General features: G+C 43.4%; 1 pseudogene; it reads right to left on the bottom strand.

The window, feature by feature from the left end:
* Nucleotides 1–5,450: 5,450 nt before the first annotated feature.
* The window catches only part of LOC149240419 (uncharacterized), a 38,712-nt pseudogene continuing 25,724 nt past the window's right edge, over nucleotides 5,451–18,438 (bottom strand).

The following is an 18,438-nucleotide window of genomic DNA, read 5'->3' as shown; positions in this document are numbered from 1 at the left end:
ACCACACATGACATACAACATCATGCATACATGCACCTACACCTGACATGCAACACATACACCTACACCCAGTGTACAACACAACACAATACATATACGTACATAGAGTACAACATAACGAGTACACATGTCATGATACCATGACTACACAATGCACATACATAACTGCATGCCCGCAACACAACGTGTATGACATGCACACAATACCACATGTACACCAATACCATATGTACAATTTGTACACAGTACCACTTGTACATAGCACCACTTGCACAATGTGTACACAACATCACATGTACATGACACCACATATACACATTGTCACATGCATGACATGTACACAGTACCACATGCACACAACACCATATGTACAACATGCACACGACACTACATGCTCACAACACCACTTGTATAATCATGCACACAACACCATATGTACATAACACCATATGTACAACATGCACATAACACCATATATACATAGCACCCTATGTACACAACATTGCATACCCAACTAGGAAAAATTTTAGGGGATAAAATTCACAAGTGGGCTAATTTTCCATGCTTTTTCCAAAAAGAAGATTCATTAATTTTCATTTTTTCTAAAAATGATTCACCCAAATTTTATAGTATACCAAATTTTTATACAGAGACTATATAAAATTATTAGAAATTTGAATATTTCTACAAAAATATCGTCAAACATTTTATAGATTGCATATTATGGATTAGTGAGATTAGCCAAGGTTTCTAAACTTTAACATGAATTTCCATCTTTAAAATTTTCCCTATATCCAACATTCACACAACACTATCTATACCACCTTGTACATAATCATTGCATGAACAACATGTGCACACACTATATATACACAACATTGCATGCACACAACATCACAGATGCAACATGTACAACATGTACAACTTATGCACAACAGTAGTATCACACATCCAAAACCACATTGTTTCTACCAAGCAACCTTTATTTCAGTGTCTCTCTGTCATCCATGCTTATCCTAGCATGACACAAACCACCCTGATTTCATTTCACTGATGTATCCTTTAGAGTTACCCGTCATAACATAAACATAGTATAATCACATAATATCCATTCATATCCACATGACATTGACCTCATATGTTTGGCACGACTACTCTTCCACTTGATTCCCATAAGACCATGAACCTTGTCACGCCATTCTCCTGCGTAAGCAATTCTTTCTCTATAAGAACGATCCTTGACAAAATTGTCAGATAGTGACATAAATACATACATGCATATATATACATAAACATTAACATAAAACAATCATGATCATGTCAGATAACAACATACGTACATACATACATACATACATATAAACATTAGCATTAAACCACCATGATCCATGACAACCTTGTCAAACATGACATACATACATACATACATGTATTCATATTTAAACATCGGCATAATCATGATCATAACATAATTACCAGATCACATATGGTCAAGGATAAGAGAACTCCCTTTGTTTATGCACACCATGCACAACATTGAGAATAATCGTTCCCAACATACTCAAGGCATTTGATGCCTCATATCCATTTACTCCACCTTTCCTAGTTACCTTTCTCATGATTGTATTGTTATCGTCTATTTACACCAACGGACCCAACTATTCCAACTGGTTGTCATACTCTTACCTCCCACTGTGCTTACTCATGCACTGAGCTTCATTCGAGTCTTTTCATTATCTGTTGGGTTCCACAAAACTCTCCTAGAGATCCATTAACTTCCTCATTCTCCAACCAGTTCCCAAGACCCTCAAAACAATAAAGGTGATACCACGAAGAAACCAAGAAGAAAACCATGGAAAACCAACAACAATATGACACCATAAACAAAGTGGCATGGCCATGCACAAGACACAAACAAAACCACAATCAAGCACAACAAATCACCAAAAGACCAAAAGCAATCAACAAACACCATGATTCAATCCCCATGGTTCCCAATGCTCCTAAGGAAAAGCTCAACCTGAGCCCTGTTCAAGATTCCATGGTAATTTCTTTTGCCATGCAAGCCCTGCATTATACTGCCATAAACACATAACTGTCAGTGTATAAATAAATATAACAATACACCAGTTACCTTATCTTGTTGTACCAAGCACATTGCCTTGCAACTGAACACACTTGTGCCATCTCTCAAGGGACTCTAATTCCCTTGACAGATCCACCTGTAACTATATATTAGCTAATATACCTATCAAGTACATGTTCATGAATCTAACACATTTCCACATAATGTCATACAAATTAGGGTTAAGAATAATTCTTGTATGCAAAGCACTCATTCATTTGGAATTAGGGTTTCCAAACATAGCCAAAGGAATTCTTGCCCATTTCCTTTCTTTTACCTTTTTACCTTGTTGTAATTGAGGTTTACTATGTACTGTCACATCACCCAACTGTTAGTTATATAAACACATCAATTGTTACCTTGTCACGCTAATACCAAGCATGTTTCCCGCAACTGTTTACACATGTCAACCACATGTTCCAAGTATCAAGATAATCATACCTATCAATTCGAAGTCAATCTTTACCAAGGCTAACAATAATGTCATAATCCATAGTCAACTCATAGTCATTAGACATAATTCGATAATTGTCACCTACTACACTCAAGTACATATCAACTGTCTCAACACGTGTTAATACAATCATCCTAAAGCAATATCATTTGAACACATCCTCATATTATGCAATCAAACGTCCAACCAAATTGCAAACATCTCATGTTAAATAAATCAACTAGACGACATAATCAAACACTCAAACACCAAATAAACGACATAATCACATAATCAAACATCAAGTATATAACATAAGAAAACTCATACTTTGATGTATCTTAGGGGAGGCTATCTTGTCTGCATGATCAAGCTAGGTTAGCACGATATAACTTCACAACATATCAACTCAACCATAAATAAGATCATGATATCCATAACAATAACTAACTAATATGTTCACATCATAAACTCATAAACATTTATCATTCATACATAATAATCACATATGCACAACCAGGCTAGATTATTATGACATAATATCACCACATATTAACTCATACCTGGATGTAATAACCCTAACCATTTGCATAGACCAATCCAGGTTAACAGAATACATATAACATCAAGATCTTAATATAATAACCATAATCACCAAGTTGCTAGCATATAACAACAACAAGTTATATATCATGCTCATCAACATCATATAACCTAATCATAACAAGTTAACCTATAACATACTCATTAACAAAATATAACATATGACATAATCATAACAAGTTAACATATTCACTTTCATCAATAATATATAACATATAACATAATCATCATAAAACAACAAGAACAATGCATGCCATCACAGGTTACTAACATTCATGACTATCTGACAAATTTACATATGACTATACTAATCAAATTTCATTTGGCATGCATGTAACCACAACAACAATAGACATGTACATAAACCTAATGTATTTAACCCTAATGCATATAACAATCCTTAACCTACATACCTGCATGCCGAACATACAAGCCTGTACGACGACATGCTCTTGCCTTGAGGTCTAATGCTACAACTTCACTTTAACAATCTGCATCTCCAGCTGCATCTCCAACTCTATCTCAACCAACACATTAGCATCATAACATACTAATACCATCATGATGACCTAATTGCATACAATGACCTTACAATGCACGTATAACTTACCATACACGCATAACCATAACCAAGGCTATACATGCATATAGACATATAACACATGAGTACAAAACCATATGCACATCATTCTAGCTAGGGTTCAGCCATCAATGCATACCATATCAACTACACAAACCATGACCTCATGCATGACAACAACCATTACTCCAATGTATACATTGCCACATGAAACCATCCACATGCATAAGCAATGCCTAATCAACTACACACACGCATGAACGCATGTAGTTGAGCATATGTGATCAATTCTTGTAACCAACCTACAAGGCTGATACACGTAATCAAACATACAAGAATGCAACCTAACATACAAGGATGTAATCAAGTGACATATAACAATATGTAACCAATCATATACTCATGACGATGCATTCCACACAATCAATATCAAATTCCTCATGACAACCTTACTACAACCATGATCAACATTATGAAATGCAACAAGCACATGGAATGCAATTGTAAGAGGCACACATGCAACCGACATGAATGCATGACCAACACACAACCTGTAGCATAAAAACTATGCTGAAACACAAAACACTGATAGCTTGAATATTTAATTGTTAAATACACACAGGTATTTGTAAATAATAATTTATTATTATATAAAATTGTATAAGATGATATAAGATGATTTGAATGTTACAATGAGGCCCTGCTTTTATACCTCAGCAGGTGACCTTTCGTGAATGGGCATGTCTTTTAGACATGCCTTTTCACTTAATTTAATGACTATTTAACCTAAATAGTATTTAATTATTTAATATTTATATTTATTTTATTTATCTAATCATTATGAGTTATATTCATAACATATCCTTTTCCTTCGGAAGCTTTTTCCTCAAAGCTTTAACGCTTGGGTTTTTCTTCACTTAGTGTATGTCGTCTTCGATGTATATAGTCTGGCCATCCTCTTCTTTTATAGCTCATTGGTAATATTTTTTATTTATTTTATTTTATTTTTTTAAGTCTAAATAATATATATATATATATATATATATTTAAGTCTAAATAATTTATTTATTTATTTTTTAACTTACCAAGCCCTGACCAAATCACAGTTTCCGAATTGATTCTCGGGCAGAAGACGCGTCCTTTGAAAAACCCAAAGCTAACAGGCCACGACGTTTCGGCCTGGACTGATGTGTTAAACGCCTCTGCAGTGGCTGCCAATTGTTTGAAGCATAAACTGTGTAGTCTAAGAGAATGAATAGCATTCCAATAATCCCTACATTAACCATGCTTTCGCAGCTTTCCTGGTTCTCCGACAGGCGTTCTAACATGCTCAATAACTTTCTGTAATACTGTTTGTGTATACAATACTCCCGTACAGGCCACATGTATGACACAAGTGCCTGTAGAATTCCTCCCAGCTTCCCAGCCATGGCAGAAACATCAGGGCTGTTAATCACGAGCGCGTGAATGAGATTTATCAAACCCTTTTGGAAATCCTCGTTCTTGGCGGAGCGCAGATGAGGTAGCCATGCTCTTGATATCGGAGCAAGAAGTGAATACTCAAGGTGTATATCTGCCGGGACTTCAAATATCCCATCCACGTCATCGTAGAGAGCAACGATAAAGATCACCATAGCCACCCAATCGGACGACAGATTTTCTTGTTGGTGCGATAAGATGGTGACCATGCCTTTAATCAGCCACATCCTCTATTCGTTCCATTTCTCAAGATTAGGATACTTGGCTCTGGCGCCAAGGAAAGTGACATTTTTATTCTTGGCCCAGTGTGAGACAACCCCGTGCTTGAAGAAGGCCATCTGCTCAACCTCCTCCCACACGTCCTCATTCAGCCTCGCCCTCGACCCATTCTCCACGCGATAGTAATTGAAGTCGATGACCACTGAATCTTGGGCCTGCCCGAGATATGCAGTGGAGCCCTTGAGGAAGCGTATCAGAAAACCATTGTAAAGGTCCACCCCACACAAATGGTCGGGCTCCATGTCCCACAGCTTCTTCACGTCTGAAATAAAGGGTTTGATTGTCGAAACCCTGAAAATTGCCGTGGTCTCGTAGAAGAATAAGCCCTTGAATCTGGGATCCCAAGGATAGGCGACCAACAGTTCGGTGGGGGAATATTTATAGCACGACCCAGATGTCTGCATCTGTTATGAAACCAGCTCAAGAAAAGATAGAAAAGATAGATCAACGCCTTAGAATTCAGCCTCTTCGAGGGGGCAACCTCCTTTACATTACATAAATGAACAAATATTGGATGATTCAAATGACAAAACCTCATTTCTATATATAGGAGTCTAAGGAGTCACAACAGCCGACCTAACAATAATAATATAAAGCCACAAAAATAACAATAGAGGGATTCTATGGAGCATAGTAATAACAATATGGGGGCAATAGGGGCACAACAATATTAATAAGGGGTATAACTACAATAGTAATGGGGTAATCACTAGTATTATAGGGACCCAACATGCCCCTCTCCTTCAAAAAAGTGTTGTCCTCAACGCTTGAGTAGTTATGGATACTTCTGCATAAAATTCTCATCCTCCCATGTGGAATCTTCAGCGGATAAGTTCTTCCACTTGATAAGATACTCTGAAATTGATCGATTTCGTCCCTGTCGAGTTCTTTTTCTGTGACTGCTTCCAGTTCCAATATAATTTTTCCTTCCTCGTCAAGTTCTGGCAATATTGTTTGAACTGGGAGCTTGTCGCCTATAACCTTCTTTAAACATGAAACATGGAAAACTGGGTGCAATCGAGAAGCTGCAGGAAGCTCCAATTTGTATGCCATAGTACCAATCTTTTGCAACACCTTGTACGGACCATAATACTTTGGTGATAATTTATTATCTTTCTTAGCTTGCTTGAGGGACATTTGCTTATATGGTTGTAGCCGTAGGAATACCCAATCACCTACATCAAAACTTCTTTCACTGCGATGTTGATCTGCATGTTGTTTCATTCTATTCTGTGCCAACATGAGGTTATCCTTTAAGAGTTGGAGGACTTGTTGTTGATGTTCGATGTGATGTTCCACTGCTTGAACCTTAGAATTTTCTCTTAATATGATGTGATGGATGGTGGTTGATACCTATAAAGTGCCATAAATGGGCCCATTTTTGTTGCTGTATGGAAGGAAGTGTTATACCACCATTCAGCTAGAGGCAACCATTTGACCCATTGTGTCTGTTTATCAGATACAAAGCAACGAAGATATCCTTCCAAACATTTGTTTACTATCTCAGTTTGCCCATCAGATTGAGGATGATAAGATGAGCTATGAGCTAACTGAGTACCAAGACAAGAAAATAATTTTGTCCAAAAATTTCCAGTGAAAGTGGGATCTCTGTCACTTACAATAATCTTTGGGTTTCCATGTAGCTTTTGAATTGTTTCCATAAATGCAGTAGAAACTGTATTGGCTTTAAATGGATGTGATAATGCACAAAAGTGTGCATACTTGGTAAGTCTGTCAACAACCACCATGATGACACTCTTTCCCTCAGACTTGGGTAACCCTGTGATAAAATCCATTCAAACCTCCTCCCAACGTTGGCTTGGAATGGATAAAGGTTGTAATAGACCTGGTGTCTTAATTGTTTCAACTTTATTTTGTTGGCAAACCAAACATTCTGCCACAAACTTTTGAATATCTGATTTAAGGCCATCCCAAAAAAATTCTTTCTTAACCCTATGGTAAGCTTTTAAAAATCTCGAGTGCCCTCCTAAGGGAGAAGTGTGCAATTCCATAAGAATATTTTGTTTTAGCTGGGAATTCTTACAGAGGTATAAGCGATCTTTGTACCATAACGAATCATTTTGCCAGCTAAATGTATCAGACGTATTGGAATCTTGTTGTAACTTTCGAATAAGTGCCCACACTTCTTCGTCATTCTTCCATTCCTCCCTTGCTTCGTTTATCCAATCTGGTTGGATAATAGAAATGGCGCACACCAATTCTTCCACGTCCTCATCCTTTCTTGAGAGTGCATATGCCACCACATTTTGCTTCCCTTTTTTGTAGATGATTTCAAAGTCATAACCCAACATCTTTGTGACCCACTTTTGTTGCTCTTCAGAGGATAATCTTTGTTCTAAAAAGTATTTAAGGCTATCATGATCCGTTTTTACCTTGAAGTGTGTTACACAGTAATTTTTCACTGTCTCCCTATCAGTCACCCTACTGTGTCAGGAGTTCACAATAATCAAGTGCATGCCCTCTGAACTGGCCAAAAACCCACTTTGCCAAATTTTTTGCTATCAGCGCGACTTTTGTCCAAATAACCGCGCTGATGGGTGCTCCATAACAGACCAAATGCGCTGCTAGCGCGGAAGTACACTTGTTTTCCGCGCTGATCGAATTTCATGAGCCAGCGCATCTGTTATTCATATCTGATCGCGCTGACGTGACCTTCCTTGTTGTTCAGCTGCGATGTCAGCGCTCCAGTGCAGTTATAGACCCGCGCTGATCCTGTTTGGGCGAGTTTGTTCCAACAGCCAGCCTTCCAGATAACTCCAGACTTGGTTGTTGGCCTTGTGAGTATCGCCTCCCTTCTATGTCATGACCTATCACCTTTGGTGTTCATCGAACTCATGGCTTGATGACTCTATCCGGCTCCGCCTCTTTCAGAGAACTCTCACCGGTTTAGCCGCTAAGTGGTATATTGAGCTGAATCGCGGCATGTTTCAAGATTTCAACTCGTTGGCTATGGCGTTCTTGACTCATTTTCAGTTACCCATTCGGTACGAGACAGGGACACATCTCCTCACGTCTCTCAAACAGGATACGGCTACGCATATATCTGATCATATACATGAATGGAGAAGGCGTCGCCGCTTGATCAAATTTTGGATTCCTGATCAACTCCTGACCGATTGGTTCACAACTTCCTTTGTCCCTAAGATTGCAAAAGACATCGCAATGGGAGCGTGTGTAACTGAAGAGCAAGCAATCGTGCAAGATCAGTACCTCGACTTAGTGTACTCTCAGTCGGGTACTTTGTATGAGTATTTGCCAGATGCCCCGAGGCCTGGACAGTACAAGGCTCCGCCGAAACCATCTGTTGATGGAGTCATTGGCTCTGTAAACTCGTCATCAAAGAAATCGGCTGCGAACCCTGGGAAGCAAAAACAGAACGCTTCTAATGAAAATGATTCTCAGGGCCAACCTAATTCTGGGAGTACCTCCGAGGTAAACGCCGTTCAGTCCACCGCGGCGGACAAATCCTCAAAAGGGAAAAAGAAAGGGAAAGCTAAAGATAAATCTGGACAGCCCAAGCAGGATCCCCCTAAGCCTCCCTCCGAGGAAGGAGCTAAACGAAAGCCTAAGTATCCTTGTCTCATCTGTGATGAGGATCACTACACTAAGGACTGCCCGAGGCAGTCCGAAGTTAGTCGACTTTTGAAAGGCGCTCCTGGGCCTCCTGCTATGCTGAAAGAACCTTTCCCTTCCCAGCAGACTCAAATGGCGGCAGACCCGTCTCAATCCTCTTCCTCGTTCGGTTCTCAAGTGTTCATGGCTGGAACGATTCCCATCCATGTTTCAACTCGAGCAAAAGATTATCCATCTCAAGCCGGGAAAGAGTCGGAGGTTCCCTCCAGCGCTCCTTCGTCCAGTTCTGGTCCCCTTCACATCGAACGGCCCAGCACTGAGACGATCCCCCGACCCCCTCCCAAAGGTGTACTCAGGAAGTCATATTATAACCCTAATGCTCATGCTACCTAGCACTATAGCATTGTAGAGGACTTAGCTCAGGCTCCGTCTGCTATGTCCGCGTTAGAAGTCCTCCAGAGCTGCCCCTCCCAGAGGAAGTCCTTGCTATCAGCTATTGGTGGCATCGACCCGACAGATTCAGATTTGATTTCTTTTGATCTCGAGGGTTTTACACAGAGACTGCCTCACCAAGTGGCTTTCCTTATCCAGGTCATCATCAATAGCAAAACGATTCATCGTACAGTTATTGATGAAGGTGCCTCAACCTGCATTATGTCCGTTGCTTGCTGGAAGGCCATTGGTTCTCCCGCTTTGAGTCAGTCTCCTACGACCCTGGAAGCCTTCGATGGAAGAGAATCTCGTCCCTATGGTATCCTCCAACGTTTGCCCATCTCTTTAGAAGGGAAGACCGTAGAGGTAGAGGTTGAAGTTGTTGACGCCAATCTCACTTACAACCTTCTCCTTGGACGTAGCTGGACATACGCCATGCAAGCCGTGGCCTCCTCCCTGTTCCGTGTCGTTCGTTTCCCTCACCAAGGGAAGATAGTCACGGTGGACCAGCTCTCCTTTTTCGCTTCTTCTTCTGAAGGAAATGTGCCATTCGTTGAGCATACCTTTAAATCTCTCGAGAGTGTGGGAGCTGGGCTCTTTAAAGATCCCGCCCTCATGGGTGTCTTTCCTCTCCCTCCTCCGAATCTCGCCTCTGTTAATATGATCTCAGTACGTTCTGATCCATGGGTTCTTCCTCCCATGAATCAGGAAGACTCTTGGGGCGATATGATGCCGTTGAGTCCTGCCGAGCTCAACTACGTCGAGATTGTCGCTGCATCGGCTCCCCCTCCTGAACCTGCTTTCCCAAGCAGTGTTCCCGATTCATATGATCATTTCCCTTGGCTGGGTGATGAGGCCACTTCGGATCCACTGAAGGAAACATTCCCCTCCGATGAGGCCATCATAGAGACCATGTCTCTCGGAGAGCTCCCTTGGTCAGATCACCACCATCGCTCTTCATTTCTCCCTCCACTCTCGAAAATGGTCGCGTGCCTTGAGCGGTTTGCTTCATGTGTCCCATCGCCGCCCCTTCAAACACCTGTTCAGCTGTATCAAGTGTCTTCTGAGGGCAATATGGGCAACATCACGCAAACCCAACCAATCAACATCTCTGTCAAACCATGGGTTGTCGAGAACATTTACATTGGGGTCACATGCACTCCTGAGGAGGTTCAACTCTATACTGCTTTATTTCACGAATTCCGTGATGTCTTCGCATGGTCCTACGAGGAAATGCCCGGCATCGACCCTAGTATTGTGGTGCACAAAATACCGACATATCCAGGGGCTAAGCCTGTCCGCCAGCGCCTATGCCCAGTGCACCCTCGAAAGGCTGCAGCCATCAAGGTCGAGGTCGAAAAGCTTCTTAGAGCTGGTTTCATTTACGCCATTCCCCTTACGGATTGGGTGTCTAATATAGTCCCTGTGAATAAAAAGCAAGGCACTATCCGGGTCTGTGTTGACTATCGCGATATCAATCGTGCCTGTCCGAAAGATAACTTTCCTACGCCCTTCATCGATCAGCTTATCGATGATTGCGCAGGAAGTGAGATTTGTTCGTTCATGGATGGCTTCTCTGGCTATAACCAGATCAACATAGCTCCTGCAGACCAGCATAAGACAACTTTCATTTGTCCTTGGGGCACTTTCGCCTATAAGAAGCTCCCTTTCGGCCTTAAAAATGCCGGTGCCACCTTCCAACGTGCGATGTCATATGCTTTTCATGATATTCGACACATCGTACAGCCTTACCTGGATGACCTTCCTGCTCATTCGGCTAAGCGTCAGGACCACCCATCTCATCTACGCGAAATTTTTCTCCGCTGTCGACACAACCGTATTCGCCTCAATCCGCATAAGTGTGTCTTCTGCGTAGAATCTGGCCGACTGCTTGGGTTCATTGTCTCCTAAGAAGGCATCCATCTGGATCCCCTCAAAGTCGAGGCCATCTTGAATCTTCCTCCCCCTGCCTCTTTGCAGCAATTGCAGAGCTTGCAGGGCAAAGCTAATTTTCTTAGACGATTCATCCCGAATTATACCGAGGTGGCTAAGGGTTTCACACGGTTATTAAAGCGAGACATACCCTTTCGTTGGGATGCCATCGCCAAGGAGTCTTTCAAGCGACTTAAAGACCTCCTTGTCTCAGCTCCGCTCTTAAGACCGCCGAACTATCACTGTGATTACACTCTTTATCTAGCTGCCGCTGACACCACCATCGGCATGGTTCTAGTGCAGGATGATGATGACGGCACCGAACACGTTATCTATTACCTTAGTCGCAATCTTCTGGATACAAAAATTCGCTATGCACATGTCGAGAAGTTGGCTTTGGCGGCTGTCTGCGCCGTCCAACGTTTCCGTCACTATATCCTGTTGCGCACAACGACTGTGATTTCTGACTGCAACCCAATGACCTACATTTTGTCGCGTCAACTGCTGGGGGCAAATACTCGAAGTGGATAGTAATCCTCCAAGAGTTCGACTTGGAATTTACTGCGGCCAAGTCTAAGAAGTCTCTGGTCTTTGCTGAACTACTCTGTTCCTTGCCATCTCATTCTGCACCATCTCGTTCGGAGGAGCATATCCCGGATGAAACATTATTCCTCATCAACACCCTCGACTCGTGGTATGGGGACATTATAGTATATTTGCAGACGTCTTCCTTCCGTCCCAATGTGTCGAAAGATGCTCGACGGCGGATTCGTCACCAATCTCAACCCTATCGCATTATTGGCGATACCCTGTACCGCCTCGGCGTTGATTCTGTTCTTCGCCGATGTTTGACTGTCGAGGAGGCTGAGCGGGTTTTGAATGACTGTCATTCTGGTGCTTGTGGCGGCCACATGTCCGGATATGCTACCGCCCAGAAAATTCTCTGTGCTGGTTACTTCTGGCCTTCTATCTTCAAGGATTGCATCCTTGTTGTCCGTGCATGCCACGAATGCCAAGTTTACCACCGGAAAATGCGTGCACCTCCTGCACCACTGCACCCTGTTGTTACCGTAGGTTCATTTGCCAAGTGGGGCATCGATTATACATCCTGTAACCCTCGTTCGGCCGGGGGGCATGGATATATCATCGTCGTCGTGGATTATTTCACCAAGTGGGCCGAAGCGATGCCTACATTGAACGAAGACGGTTACACAACGGCGCAGTTTTTGTTTAATCATGTCATTACTCGTTTCGGAGTCCCCCAGGCGATCGTCACAGATCACGGAAAACACTTCCGTAATCACATGATGACAGAACTAACGACCCAACTAGGCTTGCGTCAAGATAGTTCGACGCCGTACTATCCTCAATCCAACGGTCAAGTCGAGGCTGTGAACAAAGTTTTGATCACTATGCTTCAACGTACCGTCAATACACACAAGTCTAATTGGCATCTGATGTTGTTCCCTGCTCTGTGGGCCTACCGGACCTCTGTGAAGGACGCCACCGGTTTCACTCCTTTTCAGCTTGTTTATGGATTGGAGGCCACCCTTCCTGTTGAGTGTGAGATTCCTTCGTTGAAATTAGCTGTTGAGTTGCTTCTCAACACCACTCCGGTGGAGGAACAGCTTCTTTACCTAGAGCGGTTAGACGAGACTCGTCGTTTAGCTTCTCTGGCTATCGAAGCACAAAAGAAGAGAGTTAAGGCTCACTTCGACCATAACATTCAACCCCGTTCCTTCGTTGAGGGAGATCTAGTACTGCTCTATGATCAAGCTAAGGATAAGCTGGGGGCAGGAAAACTCGAATCCATGTGGCTAGGTCCCTATATTGTGAAGAGAGTTTTACAAAAAGGGTCATATGAGCTGATTGACTATGAAGGAAATCCTCTTGACAAGCCCCGCAACGGGCTTTATCTGAAGAAATATTATGCATGATTTCGTGCACCTAGCTTGTACATACACGTGTTTTGGTGTGTTGTGAGTGCATGATTTCTCGTTTTGCTTTGGTGTGAAGGCGTGTTTGCCTCTTATTGTGTTTTCTGCTTCTTGTGCAGATGTCTGGTACACCTTATGTTGGTTTCGCTGATGGCGCCTGCCGTAGTACTTGCAATTTGTCCTCTACGGCATGGGCAATCTATGATCCTCGCGGAGAGTTGCTAGACCTCCAAGGAGTCTGCCTGGGTCGTACCACTAATAATGTCGCCGAATACAGTGCCGTAATTGAGTTACTAGCCGAAGCAGTTGATCTCGGCATTCGTGCAATGGTGGTAAACCTGGACTCCCAGCTCGTCGTCCACCAACTCAACGGGCGATATTCCGTCAGGGACCAACGCATTCTAAGGTTGTATCTACGTGTCAGATTGTTAGAAAGAAATTTTGATTATATCACATATCAACATATTCCGAGACGATTAAACACGTTGACTGATGCATTGGCAAATCATGTGTTAGACAGACATTTGCGAAATAGATAAATATTATACAAGAAGACATAGAAAGCATAATAAGACCATAGAGTAAAGCATATGTAAATAAAATATTTTTCCAAGCATAGTTTGCATGCGTGTTGTGTGTGCTTTTAAGCTTGCATTCAAAAAATTAAAATATCTGGATCATGTGTTATGCAACTCATACATAAGATTACATTTGTACTGAACATTTGCATAGCATATTAAAAACATCATCACATGTAACAAGATCCATCCAAAAATCGGTATGTATATATATATATATCGTGTGGCGCACTAAGGCGCTCAAAAATAAGTGTATATGTCAAAACATAAGGTCCATGTCCTCAGTACATCTGAGACAAGTGTCTCTCAAAAATCAGCAGTGGAAATAAAGACCTAGGCGACTACTGAGCTGGGTTGTGCTCTCTATAGCACACGCATGCCCGTGCCACCCGCCTCAAAAGGCGGTGCATCCTGGGTTCCACCCCCACTGTGTGGATCTGATGAGCTATGGGGACCTCCTCGACCCCCTGGTAATCTGGCACCCCCTCCAGCAAGCCTTCAAGGTTGCGAGCTACGGTCTCCGTCGTGTCAACCCCTGGAGGAACTAGGGCCAGGGCTCCAGCCCCTTGCCCCTCCCTCCGTGCCATTGGGGCTAGGCCAATGGGTCTCACAGGTCCCACATCTGCACACCGTGACGTTTATCAAGACATGTACATGAAAAATCAAAAACATCAAAAAACATTAAAATGAGATCAAGTTTCATACCTCCATCGTCCCAATGCTCTCCCGCGGGTAGTGGAATGTCAGGATCGTTGCGGAAGTCCATGCCGGCGTATGGCCAGTCCTCTACAATAACGACCTGCCGATCCAACCACTCTCGAAAATACACCCCCCAAGCCACTGGGTGGCCTCCACCTCCACGTGGCATGACGCGGGCCCATCGGCTGGCCCTTGTCTCCCGAGGACCTCTAGGTGGATCCACAACCATGGTCTGTAGCTGTATGGATGGCACCCGCTCCAGCATGAGCGGAAGTAAGAGCGACCCATATGCAAACTGCTTCGACTCTCCGCGTCGGCAGTTGCTCAGTTGCCTCTTCATGCTAGTCGTCACAGTTGCTGCCCAGTTGAAAATGGTGGGCTGTAGGCACTCAAGAGCTAGTAGTAGTTGGGTCTTTGAGGCCTCATGATTGGCCAAAGAGCCCGCTGCCCGTGTCACTAAGAAGAGTATGGTGCGAAGGACTATGTCATCCACCGTCACGATACCAAGCTTCCCACTCCGTGTTTTGCTAGCCCGTGGACACACTCTAGCCATGAGCTGGTCAAGGGTCTCACTGTTGGGCCGTTGTCCCTCCAGGATGGGCATCTGACCCCGGCATGACAATCCAGTCAGAAAGTAGATATCCGTGGAGTCAAACTCAATATCCTGCCCACGGATCGTGAATTTTCCATCCACTGGGTTCCAAGCTCTGATCAAGAACTCAAGCAAGTCTGGTTGCGCCCTTAGGCGCGGAGTAAGGAAGAATTTTAAGAATCCGCATGCTCACATTGCATTTCGGCATTCAGGGCGTTCATATGCGGCTATATCCTCATCATCATGAGCTCTCTCTTGCCACACAAAAGACATTTTGCCCTGCAAGACCATGAAAAAACATTAGGATGCTAACCGTTGAAATTTGCACGTTCATTTTATTAAAAACAAATTTTTACGGCGCCAGCGCGGCTGTTTTTAAAACAGTCGCGCTGATCATGGCGCCCCGTTGTTTTTTCCTTGGGTCAGCGCGGAAGAACATGCGTTTTCTGCGCTGACCCGAGAAGTGGTGTGTGTAGATTTAAATCGGTCAGCGCGGACCCGAGCTGGAAATCCGCGCTGACCGAGAGCGCACCAATGCTCAAAGAATTTGCCCAAAGGGCCACATCCCACCGTGGAATTGCTCTAAAAAAGGCTCAAAATGAAACGCAGGAGAAGGAGAACCTACCTGGAACAAGCTGCCGGATGAATGGTGCCCGCACGGGCTGGAAATCGCTCCGTCAACCTTGCAGCTCCACAACGTTATTCACAACTCAAAATGGTAACAATGGTAAAAAATGACTTTTACCCCCCTATTTATGGTAAAAAAATCATAATTAGCTATAATTTCTTATCAATATGGGTTTTTGTCATCTTTTCACCATGGATTTAGCGCTAATGCCACTGTATTATGCCCTTATGCATGTTTTACTATGTTTTTACACATATCGAACAGGTTTATGCGGGTGGTGTTCTTGTGCAGGTTCTAGTAACTAGCGTGGTCATGACAACTCTTCGTACACTTGGTCCCAAAAAATGTCGTCTTTAAGCTCTTTTCCGACATAAACCAAGAAAAGATAGTTGAGCTTCCTTTCGGCTCGTCAAAAGGAACGAGAGGAGGTCATTTTAAGCTCTTTTTCCGACCGTTTAAATTAAAAAGATTGTCGGGTGTTTGTCATTTCGCACTCATCATTGGCGCTAAAACGACGTGCTTCCGATCGCTTTTTTACTTTTTCAGGTCGAAGTTACTATTTACGAAAAGTACTCCTCGATCATTTTGGTCGGGCGGTTCTTTCGAGTATTGTTTTATACTTTTTCGGGCTCGAGAGACACAACTTTAGGAAAAAGGACCCCCTTGGAGTTTTCTTTCCCGCTGTCTTTTCAGACTCTCTAAACAAGAAAAGGCGCCGAGTTTTTCCTTTGTCAGACTCGTTAAAATTTGATGACATCGGGCATTGTCGAAATGACACTTTCCAAGCATATGCTATTCCCGTCGAGCTTGTCATCCAAAAATAACCGGGGTACCTGCTAGAAATGGTGGGGAAAATGGAACTGTAATAATTGTCGTGTCGGCAGTATGTCGCTCTTGAACATGGCACTGGTCTGCATTCGTGTCGGGTGGGGATTTCTCATCTTGTTTCACAACTAGCCTCCGTGGGTTCAGGATACCCTATTTGACCTCTCATCTGTTCACTGCCTTGTCATCATACCCTTTGCTCATTTGATGTCAAATACTGCCAAATCCGCTGTCGTGCCGCCGATATGTTCAAGAGAAGTTGACCTCTGCAACAGTGCAACCTCCTCTGATGTCTCACACAAAATATCTTACCTCTATCTCGTGTCAATGATGTGGGAAACATTATGGCCCACCTTTGATCAAGGTCACTTCCTGTCGACTTCAGCTCATTATCCACGAAGGTGACTTAGAGACTCCCTTCAGGTGCCTTAGAGCCTGCATGCCTCAATGGCAGGTTCTTCGTGTTCGACGCGAGGTTTACATCATTGGCCTCCGATCGGATGATTCTGCGGGTGTTCGACACCAGCTCATTGATTCACACTCTGCAGATTGTACTTATAGTACCTTGAGGGCCATTGTCATTATTGGTGGTACCTCTCGCGTCTGTTAACGGTTTCCATCATTGACCGGTAATCAGGCGATGTTCATGCATGTTCGACTTCAACTCATGTATTCACATGCTTGGACTTGTACTTTGTTCAGATTGGGACGGAGCGCAAGACCCTGGACCCCTGTCTGTTATGGTCCAGGCTGTGATTTTGTGGATGATCATTACATGACCCATTGATGGATGGCTGCGCCCATACCTGAGTCTTCATGGGTGGCTGCGACCATACCTTGTCGTTACTATGGTCTCTTTAGCTAGGTGGCTGCGTCCATTCCACAGACCTTCTCCGCATGTCTTTTGGATGGTTGCGCCCATGCCTAGACTGCATGTACTTGATTATCAGAGATATTCGGTCCTTCCTGGTGGTGTTCCAGTTCGGCAAGTTTTGTAAAGCATTTCACCCCTCCCACTCTCTCGGTCTTCATGCTTTAGGGGGCATCTGTTACACAGTAATTTTTCACTGTCTCCCTGTCAGTCACCCTACTGTGTCAGGAGTTCACAATAATAAAGTTCATGCCCTCTGAACTGGCCAAAAACCCACTTTGCCAAAGTTTTTGCTATCAGCGCAACTTTTGTCCAAATAACCGCGCTGATGGGCGCTCCATAACAGACCAAATGCGCTGCCAGCGCGGAAATACACCTGTTTTCCGCGCTGATCGAATTTCATGAGCCAGCGCATTTGTTATTCATATCTGATCGCGCTGACATGACCTTCCTTGTTGTTCATCTGCGATGTCAGCGCTCCAGTGCAGTTATAGACCCGCGCTGATCCTGTTTGGGCGAGTTTGTTCCAACAGCCAGCCTTCCAGATAACTCCAGACTTGGTTGTTGGCCTTGTGAGTATCGCCTCCCTTCTATGGCATGTCTGTTTGACCTTTGAAACCACTTTCCCTTGAAGATAAGCTTATCCCTCCACCATTCAAGGAGACTCCTTCTCCTATTTATACATCTACCATGGCCATGAACAGCTAGTTTGGATTGTGTGGAACTTATAGTGCTCAGATTCCTGCTGCTATAGGTAGTTGGTGTGATAAGTGTGGAAGTGTTAGATAGCTTAAGGAAGGTTGTGGAGTGTGGTTTGTGTGAGAGAGAGAGAGCTCTTGTCTTGGGAGATC

This window comes from Pinus tabuliformis, chromosome 8 (assembly GCF_031772625.1).
Source record: "Pinus tabuliformis cultivar Carrire ecotype Pingquan chromosome 8, CPIR1, whole genome shotgun sequence".
Classification (NCBI taxonomy): domain Eukaryota; kingdom Viridiplantae; phylum Streptophyta; class Pinopsida; order Pinales; family Pinaceae; genus Pinus; species Pinus tabuliformis.
Note: the sequence above shows the minus strand (reverse complement) of the source record. Positions and strands in the feature narration are given on the sequence as shown.